This window comes from Abramis brama (genome assembly GCF_963993115.1).
Source record: "Abramis brama genome assembly, chromosome: 5".
In the NCBI taxonomy this organism is placed as follows: domain Eukaryota; kingdom Metazoa; phylum Chordata; class Actinopteri; order Cypriniformes; family Leuciscidae; genus Abramis; species Abramis brama.
The window spans coordinates 3142490-3162244 of NC_139967.1; the positions used below are offsets into that span (position 1 = coordinate 3142490).

General features: G+C 37.9%; 1 long non-coding RNA gene across 1 annotated transcript in view; it reads right to left on the bottom strand.

The window, feature by feature from the left end:
* LOC311083555 overlaps positions 1–19755 on the bottom strand; it is a 69116-nt gene that overhangs the window by 43972 nt on the left and 5389 nt on the right. Inside the window, exon 2 of the long non-coding RNA XR_014606314.1 lies at positions 19253–19350. This is a non-coding gene — a long non-coding RNA (uncharacterized lncRNA). The remainder of the gene's footprint in view (positions 1–19252; positions 19351–19755) is intronic.

Consider the following 19755-nt stretch of genomic DNA (forward strand, 5'->3'; position numbering starts at 1 on the left):
GTTTTTAGGGCGTTTTTACACTCGAGTTTAAAAGAATCAAACAAATCATAGGACTGAAATATACATGTTTTGTTTAAATAATGTGTATGTATGTATGTATATATACTGTATATGAAGAGTTCAGATGCAAAAGCCTCTAAGTGCCATCTGAAATTTTCTTCTAAAATGAGCATTTTTTATCAAACTTGTATATTTAAGTTCAGTAATTTCATTTTAATGACAATTAATAAGTCATTTTCATTGCCATTAAAGTGAAATTATTGAACATAAATATACAAGCTTGATAAAAATTATCATTCTAGAAGAAAATTTCAGATGGCACTTAGAGGCTTTTGCATCTGAACTCTTCAATATATATATATATATATATATATATACACACACACATATACAAGTTTTTAGTTTTTTTAAAGGGATCAGTGTTTGTTTGGAGCATTTATATGTAAAATGACATTTTACCTTTCAGACCCCTAAAAATGAAGTGGAAAACACCCCAAAGTCACTTTACAAAAAGGAACAAAGTACTTTGGCATTTCTAAATTTGACCCAGACATGCATTGCTTCATTCAGACACATAAAGGATAGGTCAGCGAAGAAAAGCGTTATCTGTGGGAAGAGGTCGTTTTAAAATGAACTAGAATGTACAACACAGTTTCACAACTCTTACACACAGTGTTGGCATGATATTTACACACATTTGGACTTGCTGTAGATGTCTAATGTCATGCATCTTGCGCACAAACTTAGTATGCTGTATATCAAACTGATTCTGTTCCAGTCTGTTGTGAGGACACATGATTTGTGTTTTTAAAATGTTTAAAATGTGACGTATTGATGCTCTTGTTGGAGAAAATGAATATGAAGAACATATAATGTTAGTAGTATTTTGCCATAAAGACATTTCAGACTGTATAAGCAGGGATACGTGCAACTTCTGTACTCGTCATCTACCTTATCTTTATGTTTAACTTTTTTTTTACACATTATGTATGTATGTATGTATGTATGTATGTTTATCCGTTTGGCATCATTGCTGAAAGTGAATGAATCTGACCTCCTCTACACTGGAGTCAATGATCGCTGTCTCCTATGTGCATATCGACAGTTTATTCTTCATTAAATGTTGGTTTTGTCAACATGTCAGAATGCACTGATGATATTATGATGATGTAACTGCTGTATGATGTAGAGAATGCATTCCATTATAATAAAACAATGTCTGCATTTCATTTTTAAATCAGTCTCGTGAATTATTATTATTATTTTTTTTTAGATAACTAATTATTCCAAGTAATTAAATAAAAGTTAAGCTCTATTGACTGTCAGTGTACAACAATTTCCCCATATCAGTCCGCCAGTTTTTTAATTATGCATTTTTATATTTCATTTTAATAAATGAATCAAAACACAGCAGAGCTTAAAGGTCTTGTTAAGTGTTGGTATTGTTAACTTAAAAAAAAAAAATTGTTAATTGAAATAAAGCTGAAATAAAATACAATAAAATATAAATATTATATGAAAAAAATTGAAATGTTGCCTTGGCAACTAACTGAAATAAATTAGTTGAATTACGACTGAAATGAGGGTTAAATCAATTAAAGCTAAATAGAAATATTGGTAACACTTTACAATAAAGGTTCATAGTTCACTATACTTTAGTTTACATGAACTAAGAATGAACAATACTTCTACAGCATTTATTAATCTTCTTTAATGTTAATTTCAACATTTCCACATTATTAAAATCACATGTTGTATTTGTTAACATTAGTAAATGCACTGTGAACTAACAATGAACAGATGTATTTTTATTAACTAACATTAACAAAGATTAATATATTATGTATTGCTCATTGTTAGTTCATGTTAGTTAATACATTAACTAATGTTAACAAATTAAACCTTATTGTACTGTTACAGAAATAATAATAAAAATAACAATCACACATAGCAAAATTACTAAGACTTAAACTAAAATTAAGTAATAAATAATATATTGGTGTTAATAAGACTGTTCTGCATTACTTTCCAAATGGAATTGCAAAAATAATGATGTAATATATTAAATATTAAATCTGGAACATTTTTTAAGTTAAGATACTGTACAATAAAAGTCCTTTATCGGCATCAATGGTTCAGTGCAGAACCTTTAACATCCATGGAATCTTTCCATTCCACAAAAGGTTTTTTTTTAAGAGCTTTTCACTGAAAGGTTCTTTGGGGAACTGAAAATGGTTCTTCTATGGCATTTCTGCGAAAACCCTTTATTTTTAAGAGTGAAGCGATTGCATTATGACTCATCTTCAGCCTTCTGATAAACCAAATCGGATGTGCATGTTCAAATCCAGTATGAGACTAAGAATGCATTAATTAGTTGAAAACAACTGGAAATATTTGTCACCAGTGATCACACATGACTGCACACACAGATATTAGATGATGTTTCCAGAAGACAGAGGTCAGTGATCTCCATATGTCTTCTGTTATGAGGTGAGATTTAATTGCGCGCATCTGTCTCACATTCCTATATAAACGCGCTCCGCTCCGTCAGTCGGAGACACGTATCAACATCTAATCCTTTTCTAATTGACTCACACCGTCTGAACCTGTGCATTTCACCGCAAGGACACTCAAGAACAACATTACAAAGAGCCTGTGTCTACCACAAGAGAAATCTACGGTCACTCCATCGCTCCAGACTTTATTTGATTATATTGTTATTTGATATGTTATATATGTCACTGTGAAAGGTAATTTGTCTGATTTTTTTTCTCCAATTGTCCTTTTTGAATATACATTTGGTGAAGAATTTTTTTGTATGTTCATGATCTTAATCATTTAGATCCACATCAAGGGGTACATTTTTTTATTTATTAATTAATGAATTCATTCATTCAGAAATGAATATAATCCAAAATTAGGGAAGGAATTAAAATGATTCATCAGTTGCATCAGGAAAAAAAAAAAAGTTCTTGAAAGTTCAACTATTTTATGATATGATTAATCTGATGCTTAAGATGCTTCTGATTTCAAGGAATGTTTCCTTTTTTATCATCATCATTTTTTGTCTCTTAAGCATAAACTTCATATTGTATTATTGATTTTCTATGTTTTATCAATTATTTCCTCCTGTTGTCTGTATTTTCTAACATCTGCTTTTGCAGTGTGGGCCGGTGAATGTTTCTTTGCCAAAGATTTACTTTTTTTACTGTTTGCTTATAAGGAATGTTCTGTGTCTTTCCCATTAAAAATGCAATAAATGCACAAATATACCGTTTCAAAAGCACAGCTTCAAGATTTAAACATTACACATGTTAACATGAGACTGGTCATAAAACAACTAACCAACGATGTCTCTGCAAAGTTAGAATCCAGTATTTAAAGTTCTGTCATTCCATGTAAATCTGTTTATCCACTGAGTTCTAGCTAGAGAGATTTATCCGTTTATCCATTTCCATCCATTTCAGCCATGTATGGGCACTTATTTCTGTAAACATTTTTTTCCACCTGAGCCATAAATATCATGAATAATCATATATATTAGAAGGGATCAAGGCATGGCTGATTATCCCCTGCATAACTGCATAATTCTAGGGGGCAAAAAGCATCTTTCTCCATTAACAGCTAATGTGCATTCTGATGAAAAACATTTGTTTCAAGCATTGAAATAGAAAATATTATATCATAATAGATATTTAACCATTGCACAATTTTCGGGGCTCTTAGAGATACATTATGCAACATTTTTTGTTATAATAAATAGTCAATACATAATCAATCCTTCTTCTAAAACGTGTTTTTGTCTTACCCTGATTCACTATGGTAAGCCTATCATAAGCGTTTATATTTTAGATCTGTCTGGATGGTTTTGGCGTCACTCGCCTGTCTCGTCGTATCCGTAAATAGAGTAAAGTTCCTCTGGCTGCTTTGCCACGTGTCTGGTGTGTGTGTGTGTGTGTGTGTGTGTGTGTGTGTGTGTGTGTGTGTGTGTGTGTGTGTGTGTGTGAGTAAGAGGTTAGTTGTTAAAACGAGAGAGAAAGGTTGATATGGAGCCACTACAGTAAATCTCCAACCTCCGGAGAATCACTCGTGTAAACAAACACTGAACAGAGGAGAGTCTGCATCAACATCAGATCCTCTGTGTGTGTGTGTGTGTGTGTGTGTGTGTGTGTGTGTGTGTGAACAGAGGAGAATCTGCTGGAGAAAAGAGACAGAGCTCATAATAAAACAAGAATCAACATCAGATCGTGTGTGTGTGTGTGTGTGTGTGTGTGTGTGTGTGTGTGTGTGTGTGTGTGTGTGTGTGTGTGAACAGAGGAGAGTCTGCTGGAGAAAAGAGACAGAGCTCGTAATAAAACAAGAATCAACATCAGCTTGGCTTTTCAGAGATGGAGAACTGAGGGATTTCAAATATTGTAAAAGCGATGCGGAGATGATGGTGTTTTTATTACTCAACAGGAGAGTACGGTATTTATTGAACAGATAAACTGCCATATGTAGCTCTCTATCAGAGTTCATTGTAAAGCATTAACTATTGTGAAGGTCATTTCATTATGGTTGTCGTTATCATTATTTCATTATCACTGTGCTTTAATTAATTTTCAAGGAAGTACCGAGTCTATTAATGGTTAAAGATACAGTAACGTCTTCAGCTAGTCAGCTTGAGATCCTTTCCATCTAAACTGGTTGTATCTCTTAAGCCTATAGTGAATGTTTTATGAGCAGTATGATAATCATATTCATCCGCACATTCAGAGACAAAGCACAATCAAAACAATGTTCTTCCACAAAATGCAGTTTTGTTTTTTAACTGCTAGAGGGACAACATTTACAATGTACCTTTAAAAGTGTAAGTAGTCATTAATAGTGAAGGGTTTGAGACTGTAAGCAAAGATTATTGTAGTATGTTTTACAAGAAAATACTATAGTGCAATAAAAAAAGATTGTAAATACAGCAAAGACTATTGGAGCATATTTTACAAAGCAATACAATTTCAGTCTTTCTGCTTCTAAATTTCATGTTTAATTCAATGTGTTACTTGTTGTTTCTTGGCAACTATTTATGAAATTTACAAGCAATTTCTGAGTGAAAATTGTTTCAAAATTCCACACCAAATTTTTGTCAGTGTATTTCAGTCTTTCAACTTAAAAATTCCACATTGAATTCAATGTTATTTGCCATTTCTTTTAAATTATTTGTGAAATTTACTAGCATTTACTGAGTTAAAATACTTTCCTATCTCTCACTCCCCCTCCCCCCTCTGAGATGAAACTCAGAACTTTACAAAATCAATGAGGAAATATTCAATTGCTCCAATGTTTAACTTTCCGTCTGTGCAATTCAGATGTGTACGAGTGAATTCAGTCTTTCCGAAGGTGAAAAGATATTCGCAGCACAAACAGAAGACTCAGAAGACTCTGGCCTTTAAGGAGCCCTATCAAATTAGAGGTCTGACGTGTTTTAGACCTTCCTCAGATTCTGGAAGTTTCCTAAGAAAGCGCTCGTCCCTCCTGGGATCCTCATCCTTTCTCTTTCCTCCAAACAGATGTCAGAGGAGAATCAAAAGACTTTTTGTCAGAAAGGCAAGAAGAACTTTAAGGCACAAAGGCATGTGTGGAAACAGAGATGCCCTTTTCCGCGCTCTCGTTCCGCTCCGGTTAGTTCGGGCTCTTAATGGAGCAGATATGATGGACAACTAATACATGTTAAAGGTGATTTCTTTGACCTTTGACATGGACATGCACACATGATCAAACACAAATTCCAGGTTCTCCTATGTGACATGGTGACCTCAAACAAAGATGTCCATTTTCTCCAAAATCCCCCCCTCACGCAACAATCTGCCCATCAGATAATAGTGAAATACACCGACTGATTGGGAAAGGAGGAATTCTCAGGAAAGATCCAATCTGCATGGACTAACATGGGTAAAAACTCACTTATAGACCTCAGAATTTGGAAATGTGGCTTGCAATTTGTATTCAGCAACTTTTTTTGGCAAAACAATTTTGAATGAGTTTTTCATTTAATTGAAACAAGATAAACATACTTAACGCTTCATATAAAGACTTTTTTCACTTGTTTATTTTAAAAAATAATGTAAAAATCTGTGAATGCAGTGAGTCTTAATATCATATGCGGTAAAGATTTCTTAAAGGGATAGTTCAGCATTTAGCATTAAGCTTTGTATCAGTAGAAAACCTGTAGTATTTTCAAATTACTGTGCTTTCCTCCCACATATCCCCCTGAGACAAGAGATTTATGTATTTTTTGTCTGGAAAAAATCCTCCGATGACGCAAAAATCGTAATTTTGCGTCATCGGAGGATTTTTTGGCCAGAGGCAAGAGACTACAGCCAGTAGTAGGGGCTGTCCCTCATGTCTTCAACCCGCCCATAGAGGGTGGGATCTCACTCACAGAATGTACAAATAGTGTCAGACATCTTTTTTTGGAAGCTAAGCTAGCGGGCTCTTGTTCTGTGGAGAAAGCTGAGTAGTAGGGGTTATTATCCTCTTTTTCCCGGACATGTCCGGCCGTCGAGATCATCCAAAATGTCCGGGATTCGGCTTTTGCTTTCAGTCGCCATTCATTGTTTCAATCTAACTGAATTCATTCTTATTGGTGAATCTGAATGTAGTGTTTACATGAATGCTAAACAAGTGATCGGATGATGTGCGTTTTAGCATTGCTAAGAAAATTCCCGCTCCTCCGTGAGAGATACGAGACCAGTGCGTCTCACAGGTGTCGCTCATCAGTAATCACGCCACCGGCCTCGCACCGTTCTCTCACGGCCCTCAGCCTCGTCCTGCTCGCCACAGTAAACATAATGAATGGCGACTGTAGAACGCAAAAGCCGAATCCCGGACATTTTGGGCGATCTCGAAATCCCGGGCAGACTCGTCACGGAGACTCACGATAAAACAGCGTCTTTTAAGTTTCGAGTCAACTAGTAGCCTAGCCTAGTTGTTTAGTCAGATCCAATACAGTCTCTGCTTCATCTGTCAATGAAAGTTTCTTTGCAAACTCTCCATTAAACTGTGCCTCGATTGCAAGACAATCTTCAGTTTTTTATTTTTATTTAACCTTTATTTATCCAGGTAAACTGTTTGAGAACCACTTCTCATTTACAAACATGACCTGGCCAAGAGGCTACAGGAATAAATAGGGACATACTGTACAACTGTACATAGTCAAACACATGACACACATAGAACAAGCAATTGAATTAAAAAAGGTAGACAACAAAGAAAAGAGAAAAAGAAAAAGAATAAAGTGCTTAAATATGTGTGTTTAAATATGGTTCATAATTGTCAGCAGGAACAAGAGTCAACTATGTAATTTTGGAGGTTTTGCTTAAAGGTGGAGATTGGGATCAGAGATGTAAGTTTCAGGGTATTTTGTAGTATGTTCCAGTCGTGTACTGCTGCAAAGCGGAAGGCATTACGTCCAAAGATAGTAGAAGTAGGGGGGGTACTAAATTTAATCAAATCACTTGATCTTGTGTGATAGGCGTTATGAGCAGCATGAAGAAGAGATGACAAATAGAGAGGTGTCTTGCCCAGGATTGTCTTGTATATGAAGAGAAACCAATGATGGAGCCGCCGGGTATGAAGGGAGGGCCAGCCCACCAGTTTATACAGGTCACAGTGATGAGTGTGAAAGGGTGCATTAGTGGCAAAACGGATGGCTGAATGATAGAGTGTGTCAAGTTTTTTTAGGGCTGTGTTTGGTGCCATTCTGTAGATAATATCGCCATAGTCCAAAATTGGCAGTACTGTCATCTTAACGAGGGTGCATTTGGTAGCATGAGTAAAGGAAGCTTTATTGCGGAAAAGAAAGGCTAGTCTAGCTTTGACTTTTGTTTGAAGGTTATTGATGTGTGTAATGAATGACAGGGATGAATCCAACCAGATACCTAGATATTTATATTTTTTGACATACTCCAGAGCCATACCGTTCATGCAGGTGATTGTAAGTGGAGTCTCGATGACTGGTTTTCGGCTAAAAATGATACATTTTGTCTTACTGGTGTTAATACGGAGGTGGAGATTGTCAAAGAACTGCTCTATAGAGGTGAAACTGAGTTTAAGACTGGAAGCCGCAGAATTGGGAGAGGAACCAACTGAGTACAAAATGGTATCATCTGCATAAAGATGAATCCTGGAGGTGCCAGCAGCTCTGGCTATATCATTGATGTAGATAGAAAAAAGGGTTGGGCCCAGGATGGAGCCTTGAGGCACACCTTTAGAGATATTAAGTGGGTCTGACATAATGTTTTCAACCTTCAATTGCTGGGCACGGTTGGTGAGATAATTGGCAAACCAAACACAGCTAGAGGAGGACAGACCAATACTGGAAAGCTTATGTAAGAGGATCCTATGGTCGACAGAGTCAAAGGCCTTGGCGAGGTCTATAAAGGTGGCAATACAGACCTGTTTGCTGTCTAATGCTGTAATTACCTCATCAAGGACCTTTGTGGTGGCTGTTATGCACCCATGTCCTGTCCGAAAACCAGATTGCATGTCAAATAATATATGATTTTTATCCAGGAAATCATTTAACTGTTTTTGGACGAGCTTCTCCAGAACTTTGGCAAGGCATGGTAGGATGGAAATTGGGCGGTAACAATTTGGATCAGATTCAGAACCCCCTTTGAAGAGGGGAAAAATTATAGCTGATTTCCAATCAATAGGGAACTCAGAGAGCTGTAGGGACATGTTAAATAGTCTTGTGACGGGAGCGGCAATAATGCGGGATGCTGCTTTTAAGAACATGGGATCAAGACCATCAAGGCCAGCAGATTTGTTTGTGTTCAGCTTGGAGAGTTCATCCTGGACTTCAGAGGTGGAAAGAGGCATAAAAGAGAAGCCATTGTTGCTTGATGGAGAAAGTTGGGCATCTGCTGAGGTTGTAACTGAAGTATCCATTGAGACAAGATTAGGGTTTGACATTGTAACTGTATGGGTTGCATTAATAAAGTGATGGTTTAGAAGTGAGGCCATCCGAGACTTCTCAGTAATAATGATGTCATTAAATAACATAGAAACTGGTAAATGAGGTGAAATAACTTTATTTTCCATTACCTTGACTGTTTTCCAGAATGCCCTAGCATCAGTGCCACATGTGGTGAGTTTTTCTTTAAAATGCGAGATTTTGGCATTTCTGATAGCCTGTGTTGCTTTATTTCTGCATTGACGGAAGGCCAGCCAGTCAACTGGAGTTTGGGTAGAGCGGGCTTTTCTCCAGAGAGCATTTTTATGATGAATAATCTCAGCCAGGTCATTGGAAAACCAGGGACTATATCGATTTTTTATTCTAATTTTTTTCAGAGGGGCATGCTTACTCATAATCAGACTGAAAGTGTTTTTAAAAAAAGACCATGCCTCTTCCAAGAGGTGGAAGGAATTAATTCTGTTCCAGGACACGGCCGCAACATCTTGGAGAAAAGCTTGCATGTCCAGTTTTTTCAAAGAGCGCTTGGTTACAATTACTGGGGGCCTTTTGAATGAAAGGCCAGAGCGTACACATGCAATAGCGCAATGATCACTTATTTGACTGAAAACTCCAGCTTGATAGTTAGATGGATTGTTAGTCAAAAGGAGGTCAATCAGAGTGGATGATGAGGAAGATTTAGGATTAAGTCTGGTGGGCTCAGATATCATCTGAGTAAGGTTTAGAGCATCAAACTGTTGCAAAACTGTATCTGGGGGATTGATCATATCCCAGTTCAGATCACCCATAAGGACAAACTCAGAGGATATGTATGGAGCTAGGAATTGACTAAAGGCTGTGAGTGCAGAAACTGGAGCTGAAGGTGCTCTATAGCAAACAGCAACAGAGATAGAGAAAGTGGTTGAAAGCCTAAGCTTTAGTACCAGTAGTTCAAGTTGTTTAGGAACTGACTTAGAAAGAACAACAGTACATTGCAGATGATCTTTAACATACATAGCTACACCACCACCCCTGGTAGCTCTGTCCTGACGAAACACATTATAGCCTGGTATGAAGATGTCAAGATCAGTGTTCCCTTTTTTAAGCCAGGATTCAGAGATAGCAAGAACATCAGGATTAGCTGTGTGCACCAATGTTTTTAAAGTGTCAAAATGCTTAGAATTCAACAGACTGCAGATATTTACATGTAAAAAACCCAATGATTTACGGTCACAAAATTCACCAAATGACAGCTGGGCAGTAACTGAGTTAGCTGGCCCAGGATTTGGATGAACATTACCAGAGATAAATAACATGAGAATAATTAACATGCGTCTAAGAGCAACACCAGAACAAATCGATTGTTTGTCTTTTACAAAGGGCAAAGCCAGTAACAAGTTAGAGTCAAACAGTTCCTGCAGTAGCATAATTGAAAAATATGGAAGGGTTCGAAATACCTGGGTGACAGAAAGTCCAACAGATTTAGTAATCCAATAGGATAGGACATCTCTCGATTGAAGAATGAAGTCTAATGTTCCCCGACAGTGAAATGCTGTGGCAGACCCTAGAGTGCGTTTACCAGCAGGCCCGGGGTCCTGATACTGTACATGCAGCAAAAAGGTGAATGACAAAATCCAGAGAACCAGTAAGATTTTTATAAAGAAAAGCATGATACAGAAACTTTAGTAGTGTAGCACAGGCTTCAATGTGTGCTGGAAATAAGCCTTGATGTAAATCCTGATTCGAAAACCCCTGCCACAGATCTAGGCTGAAGGCAAGCCACACTGCAGCAGGTCCATGTAGGCCTCAGACCAGGTGGAGTAGGCCGAGATCCTCTCGAAAACAAGCAGGTAGGCCTCAGACCAGGTGGAGTAGGCCGAGATCCTCTCGAAAGCAAGCAGGTAGGCCTCAGACCAGGTGGAGTAGGCCGAGATCCTCTCGAAGACAAGCAGGTAGGCCTCAGACCAGATGGAGTAGGCCGAGAACCTCTCAGAATAGCTGTAGCCAGATAGCATAGGCTTTAGTGTGTGCTAGAAGCGAACCACAATGCAGCTGGAGATAGATGTTGTTATCTTGCTGTAAATCCTGTTTCAAGAACCCGTCACAGATCTAGGCTGAAGACAAGCCACACTGCAACAGATCCCTGGGCTGTAGCATGAAGATAGGCCTCAAACCAAATAATAGGCCAAGAGCTCACAAAAATAACAGGGTAGGATATCCATGACTACAAAAACTTAGTTAAGATTAAATGAAGGCACTGTCTGGATTATTTCAGTGAAAAGTGCACTAAAAACCTTTAAAAAAGTTAAAAATGGACAGACAAAGAGCAGACAGAAAGACATGCAGCCATCTTGGAAAGTGGGAGTCAAATGCTCCGAACAAACATATAATCCTCAGACGCGATCTGGGACGCCATTATAATAAACCATCCACTCTGAGTCCGTCAGAAACTGAACACACATCTGTATACTGTATCAGTGTATCAGCGTCAGTCATTATAATCTGAACACACATCTGTATACTGTATCAGTGTCAGTCATTATAATCTGAACACACATCTGTATACTGTATCAGTGTTGACAGCATCAGTCATTATAATCTGAACACACATCTGTATACTGTATCAGTGTAGACAGCATCAGTCATTATAATCTGAACACACATCTGTATACTGTATCAGTGTAGACAGCGTCAGTCATTATAATCTGAACACACATCTGTATACTGTATCAGTGTAGACAGCGTCAGTCATTATAATGACCTCTATTTGCTTTAGACGCAACGCTTAAGTCCAGTGAAGGCAAATGTCAGCCGTTAAAGTTGCCATGAAATCAAAATGTTTTTTGGCTTTTAGTATGAATATGTTAGCCTTACTGTTATCTATAAACTAGTGTGCTCCAAAACAATGACAAAATTCTCATTTAGAAGAGATAAGCATTCAAAACTTAGTCTTTCACTTCCACCAATATGGATTGATTTTGATGGCATCACTCTTCAGCTTCTCATCAGATTTTCTGTCCAATCAAATGCTCTCTAGAATCTGAAGCTCTACATTATAAACAGACTCTGAAGCGGCGGCTGAAATCGAGTCGCCACAGACCAGAAGACGTAACGGACCCATTTGAATTTTGCACAGAATGCTGTATTTTAAAGCGAAATGGAGGAGATTAGGAGGAGAAACGGTAAGAGATTAGGAGCTCAACGGCTCTGGTCAAGCTGTGATATAAACTAACGCTATTGGCTATTTTTAAAAAGGGGAGGAGCTGTTCGATATGTCCCGCCCTGTCTTCCTGTTTCAGTGGATATTACGTTTCAGTGCAGATCAGCAGGCCTTTAAGTGGGTGAACGCCAGTAGGCGGAGCCTATGGAGTAGTGGTGTATAACTATTGGTCGACGTCTTGCTTTGGAGGCGGGCATATGCAAATGTATTTACCCATGTGAAGTCACAGATCCCGCAATATCAAAGCGAGCTGTTTTTGGAGCTTGATTAAATAAATGCTTTGTTAATAATGAGGAGGACATTTTAAGCTCTGAAACTTGTTTATGCTCTGTTTACTTTTTTTGCAGTGTTACCTGATTTGCATAACTTCCTTTAGCAAATCCGGTGCTAAAACAATGCAGACAGTGGATACAAAAACTCTCTTAGTGGGTGCAATTTATTTTTGTAAATTCATCCTTTAATGTTTGTTGAGCAAAGACCCTAAATATCAGACAAACATTGCTGGTCTCTCATGATCGGGCTGCCAAAAGACAACAGATAAACACAAAAGAACTGACTGAATTAAACATGTGACCAGCGTACTACTTCTGTACAAAATGTTGCATTCTGTTTCACATAATACTTAAATATATATATCAGTCTGCAGTAAGCAGTGCTAGCAATCAGTACTAAACCTGACAAAGATTGAGGGATCAGTATGAGTGTTAAAGTGGATCAGAGGTCAGTGGAGAATAAAAACTGAGAGAAATAACCCAAATCATCCTGGTGTGATCATCCTGTGACCTGCACACATGATCACTGTGTGTTTTCATTATGTTGGACCTTGATAAAGACCACAATATTTGCTTTTATGGTGATAAAATGAACTATTTCTTCATATTGTATGAACTGGCACTGCTGTGTGCCAAACTCAAAAGTTCAATTCATTGAATTCAACAGTTCAAGTAAATAATAAGTTAGCAAATAAGGTAATCACTTCACTACAAATACTTTTACAAGTCAGACTCTCGTAATTGCGGTAATTCTGACATGAATGCATCTTAAATTTTGCAAGGTATATGCTTGAAACAAATGAAAAATATAAAAATGACTATTTTAATGGAGTATAGTAGCCTATGTATGTTAAGGACAAATGCTTTGCGCTGTTCAAATGAGCCGTTTGTAAACAGTTTTTCTGCTCGTTTGTGTAGTTGAGGTCAGGATGTGAGCGGGATGCTGCTCTGGGATTATTGTATGTGTGAAACGTTTCACCCAGAGACGATTTGGGACGGACTGTGAAGGAAAACTGCGTTCCTGATGATGCTGTGCTGGCAGGAGCAGATTTCCTATCACCTCTGCTCCATATCACTGAAATTACATCAAGCTGTTACTGCAGTGCAAGGTGAGAGGCAGGGGGACACGGTGTGTGTGTGTGTGTGTGTGTGTGTGTGTGTGTGTGTGTGTGTGTGTGTGAAAGAGAGAGAGAGAGAGAGAGAGAGAGAGAGAGAGAAAGAGAGAGAGAATGTGTGAGAGTGTGTGTGTGTCACTGTGAGCTAAATTGAGGAAACAAGCTTATAAATCATATCGAACAAGTTATTTTGAAAATGTAAAAATGCAGAAAGCTGTGTGTGTTGGGTAGGTTTAGGGGTTGGGTTAGTGTGTGTGTGTGTGTGTGTGTGTGTGTGTGTGTAATGGGTAGGTTTAGGGGCTGGGTTAGTGTGTGTGTGTGTGTGTGTGTGATGGGTAGGTTTAGTGGTAGAGTTAGTGTAAGGGGAAAGAATATACATTTTGGACAGTATAAAAATCATTACGTCTATGGAAAGTCCCCCCAAAATAGATAGTAAACCAGACAGTGTGTGTGTGTGTGTGTGTGTGTGTGTGTGTGTGTGTGTGTGTGTGTGTGTGTGTAAAAGCTCCTGAGGAGAGATAAAATGGGACACACAACTTTAAATAAATGAATAAATATAAGAGGAAACATTAAATTCTAATTGTAAAAATGAATGAATTGACAGCAGAGTGATGGAGAAAACTAGACCTTTATATTGCCTGAAGAAAACTTGCTAGTGTATTGTGAGTTATATTATAGAAAGATAGATAGAACAACAGATAAAACAGACGGATGGACTGATGGACAGAAGGATGGATGGAAATAGATAGATAGATAGATAGATAGATAGATAGATAGATAGATAGATAGATAGATAGATAGATAGATAGATAGATAGATAGATAGATAGATAGATAGATAGATAGATAGATAGATAGATAGATAGATAGATAGATCAGCATTAATGAAAACAGGGCTGAGAGGAGAGAGAGGCCGTGATGTTAATGCCAGCTCCCACAGAGTGACTCTACAATAATTCACACTCATTTATACACAATTCATACCGCGTGTGTCAGCCAAAGGAAGCACGTAAGCTAAACACACACTCACACACACACGTCGACTCTCAGCGAAGGTGACCCGACACACATGGTGTTCTGGTCTTAGCAACCGAACATCTACAGTGCCAAGACTTATAAATAAACACCATAAACACACACACACTCCTGATCCGGCGCCTGTAGTGTCCACACACACTGTGATGATGCACACGAGTACAACTGATCTCAGATCAGAGCTCAGATCTGGAGCCGGTCTGAAGAGCAAAGGCCCCGAGGAGGATGCAACAATTCAAATCAACAGGAAGAATCTCTGCCTGCGGGACGGCCCACTTCGTCCAAAATAAAACCTATATAAAGCACCACAAACAACTGCTGAAAGTAGGACAGTCAAACTCAGGTACCGTCTCAGTCTGAACTCACTGTTATTGTCTGTTCTCTCACTGCAAAAGATCACATTCTTCATCAGTATCTTTCAGTAAGAATACTATAAACATGATTCACTTCCAATTCAAAAGTTTTGGGTGTTGTGGCTTTCAACCCATATCTAGTACATTTCTATACGTTAGTGTTGTAAAAGTCAAAGGTCAAGACAAAAACGTTTATCTTGTAACTGTACAATTCACAATTCTGGGAAAACGGGCCAAAAATATTCATGATCTTGTTCACAGGGACGCATACAAGTGTTCGTCCAATCAAACGCTCTCTTTAATATGAGAACGTCCCGCCCCCTAATACCACCTGACACTGACTCGCATTGGCAGACAAGCCCTTCATTATAGAGGAGATCGTTACAGGACAGAAAACTGCACTTGTTGAAACACGTCACGTTTGCAAAGAATCTTCATGTGATTCAGAGAATGTTGAATCTTGATTTTTTTGACTGACATTTTAACTTATGGTTATCATGTGAATGCCAAGATAAAAACAAACATGTTCCAGGAACACTGTTTATTAAGGAAATCTGTACAAATGGTTCAATTTGGATGGATGGATGGATGGATGGATGGATGGATGGATGGATGGATGGATGGATGGATGAAATGTTGAATACATTGATGGGTGGATGGATGGATGACAGACAGAATTATAGAATTTTGGATGGATGGATATAACGTTGGATACATGGATGGATAGATGACAGATAGAATGAAAGAATTATGGCTGGATGGATGGATACATTGTTGGATGGATGGATATAACGTTGGGATACATGGATGGATGGTGGATGGATGGATGGATGACAGAAAGAATGAAAGAATTATGGATGGATGGATGGATATAAAGTTGGATGGAGGATGGATGGATGGATGGATGGATGGATGGATGGATGGATGGATGGATGGATGGATGGATAGATATGACATTGGATGGATGGGTGGATGGATAACAGAAAAAATGATGGATGGATGGATGGATGGATGGATAGACCCCATTGTCTTGCATTGTATGAACAAAAAACTGGAATGACATGAGGGTGAGTAATGCACGACAGAATGTTCATTTTGGGGGAACTGTTCCTTTAAATCCAGTCCTTTATTGTTAATAACTATAAATGCACCATAAGCGCTGTTAAATTGGAAGATAAAAAAAAAACGTGCATGTCTATTTGACTTTGTTTAAACAACACACATAAAAACTAGTCAAATTTATGAACACAATCACAGTGGAATGACTTGTGGAATTTCTCAGGAATTTCCAGCTGGAGTTTCTCAGGTCAGCCGGTCCCTGTATTGATCACGGTCACCGCAATCTACTAAACTATTCTGAAGGAAACAATTCCCGGGAATATTCCTCAACAGACAACTGAGGAACCCGCTTGGATGAGTGACAAAACAAATGAACAACATGTTTCTGATTGAACTTCTATCAGACACTAGAAGCTGGATTTTGAAAACATGTCCTCCCCGACTGAGAAGCCCAGCAGCTCCAGACACTCAATCATTCATCAAATGATGAATAAATGTTACCACACACACCCGCTGCTGACTTATTCATAACTGATCCACCCAATGTTAATGCTGAGTATTGACTGATAGAACTTAAACAGAGACTTCATGGCCAGATTTGGGAATGATTTACTTTTAAAGGAACAGTTCACCCAAAAAACATCGTTCACTCACCCTCATGTCCTGTTTGACTTTCATTATTCTGTGAAACACAAAAGAAGAAAAGTTAACACAATGCAGCGACTGTCAACTTTCAATAAACATAAACGTTTCATAAAGTTTTGACCATCACCAGTTTCTTCTTTACTTTTTTCGTTTAGGGTTTTATGTTTTGAAATGACTGTGTTATCATAACAGTGCCTTGTATTTTGTATGCCACTGTACTTTTACGAAGTGTTGATGATGTTTTTAGGCTCTACTAGAACATGTTTTCCAGCTTAAATGTTGATTATTTTCCTCATATTCTCCACTGTTTAATCTCCTCTCTTCCCAGTCTGTCAGGAACGCTCTGTTGATTGGTCGGCTGGAGCAGTGTGTTGTGATTGGTCGAGTGCTTCGAGTGTGTTTGGGAAATGTCCCGCCCCTTACCATAACCACCAGTTTAACACACTACTAACTAACTCAACCAGGCCCCGTCCCTTTATTCTGCGCATTAATTATTTAAATGAGGAATATTGTGACGTGTTCGTTCCCGGAAGAAACTCAAGACTACAATGGAGGCGTTTCAGGAGTTCAGAAACACTGACACTGATATAGAGAAGAACTGGAGCTGGAGGAAACCTTTTCAAACAGCATCATTACACACTAAAGAAAAGCATAACATAGGTCCTCTTTAACACTTGTGAGTAAATAATAACTTTTTGGGTGAAATTTAATTTTTGGGTGAAATATTCCTTTAAAAAATGAGTAGCACATAATGTCCTGTTCACAGGAAGTGACATCAGTGACCTGTCGTGACCTTTCCCCTCAAGTATTAGGCTCCAATCAAACTTCCTGTTCCACAAGAGTGTCTGGCAAACATTCAAAGTTTCACTGAGCAGGTTTGGCCAATGATGCTAATTTTACGCCTGCTCTTTTGTCTAATGCACCTGCCTCTTGACATTCCCAGACCAAAAGCTGGGATTGTGTTCTCGGAGCAGGATAAAAGCTGGAGGAACCAGGCGACACGAGACGCCACACTGACAATAACTCAGTGACACCAATCCATCATGAAGTCAAGGACAAAATCCAGAGCTTCACAAATCACGCAAAGCTCCATCGGGAGTGTTTCCCTCACAAACGAATCCGTGGTGGGAAAGTAAACACGTCGGGAGTGTTTTGGTTGGACTGCCAGAGAGATTTTCATAACGACAGAGTCGAATAATGAACGAGTCTTCCTTCTTGGCAGAAATATTTACATCTCAAAAGGAAGAGTCCGCTGTCAACTTCCCAGAGAGGCTCTTAAGACGATTCCTTTCAGAGTTGCACTGAGAAGCGGCAAAGAGACTATAGAAGTTTGGCTGGAGTTCTCGCGTGCGCTTCAGACTTCAGTCCTGCGCCATTTACGCTATAAAATGAGTGACTGCTTAAATCTGAGGTGGTTTTTGAAGTAAATGCAGATCGGAGGGAAATAGAGAGACTATTAATGAGAGATCAGATCATATGATATACACTAGAGATCAAAAGTTTGGGGTCAGTAAGACTCACGTATAATAGAATTTCTTTCAAAGAAATGTATAGCAAGATGCATTAAATTGATCAAAAGTGACAGTAAAGACATTTAGAATGTTAGAAAAGATTCTATTTCAAATCAATGCCGTTCTTTTGAACTTTCTATTCATCAAAGAATCCAAAAAATAAAAAATAAAAACACGGTTTCAACAACAATATGAAGCAGCACAACTGTTTTTAACATGGATAATAATCATAAAATGTTTCTTGAGCAGCAAATGGATCATGTGACACTGAAGACTGGAGTAATGATGCTGAAAATTCAGCTTTGATCACAGAAATAAATTAGACTTTACTATATATTCACATAGAAAACAGTATTTTTTACATTGAAATAATATTTCACAATATTACTGTTTTTACTGTATTTTTTATCAAATAAATGGAGCCTTGGAGAGCAGAAGAGCACTACAGAAATAAAAATTACTTAACTTGGCATGCAATAGTATGCTCATATTTGTTCAAACACAACTGAAAAAAATTGTTCTGTAAAAGGCATTTTTTTGTGAGACCTCAAGTAACATTCTACTGTATATATGATTAAAATGAATATAATTCATATCTTACCTTATATGAAGCCTGATCTCACAATACACTTTATGTAAACATAACACACACACACACACACACACACACACACAGAACCTCTAAATGACCTTTTATTACAATGGCTTCTGAAACCACAACAATTTCGGATTTGTAAAACTCAGAAGCGAAAGTCAAACATCTCGTTTTAAAGTGTCACTGATTAGAAAGTTTCTGTGTGATTTGCCTCTTTTGATATTCACAGAAATAAAAAAAAGAAACATTATATATATGTGAATTATATTATGTTAATATATGTATATTATATCATTATAAAATATTTAATAAATATTATTAATGTGAAATACTGTGGTGGAAAAAAGTATTTTATAATGTAAAGAATTGGTTTATACCTGTCATCATTTTTGAGTGTTCTTAATAACATTGAACGTGATAATGAGACTCTTGAACATTGTTGCAGCTGTAAATGAAGCTTATTAATCAGAAGTCAGACGAGGTCACAACCTCTTCAAAACTGCAGAGAAAACGCACCTGCATTGTTTTCCTCTTTTCCCCAGAGGACGTCTCGCTCCATAGCGCACAGATGGCAGAGGCACACATGCTGTGATGATAACACACACCTCACACACCTTCGTGAAGACAGGAAACAAAGCAGGAAGTGAGGAGGAAGTATGAAAGAGTTTCCCTTCTGAAATGACCCTTTGTGCTCAAGACCAGCTTTCTTGATCTGACCAAAAAACACGAGTTCAAAGACCCTCTCATGTACGTCATGTCAAAGACCACATGATTTAGATACTCTCTAAATGATGTAAAAACTCATTTTTCATTCCCGATACAATACGAGTTCTCCGATCAGTCGGACACACTTTGAATAATGCTTGTGGGAATTAATATTTCAGATTAATAATGCACACGATCAATGCAGAAACAGATGCGTTCAATTTCTAATGCCTCTAAATAATTCAAAAACACTGCGGTTCAAAAGTTTGTGGTGACTGATTGTTTAATTTGAAGAAACTGATACTATCATTCAT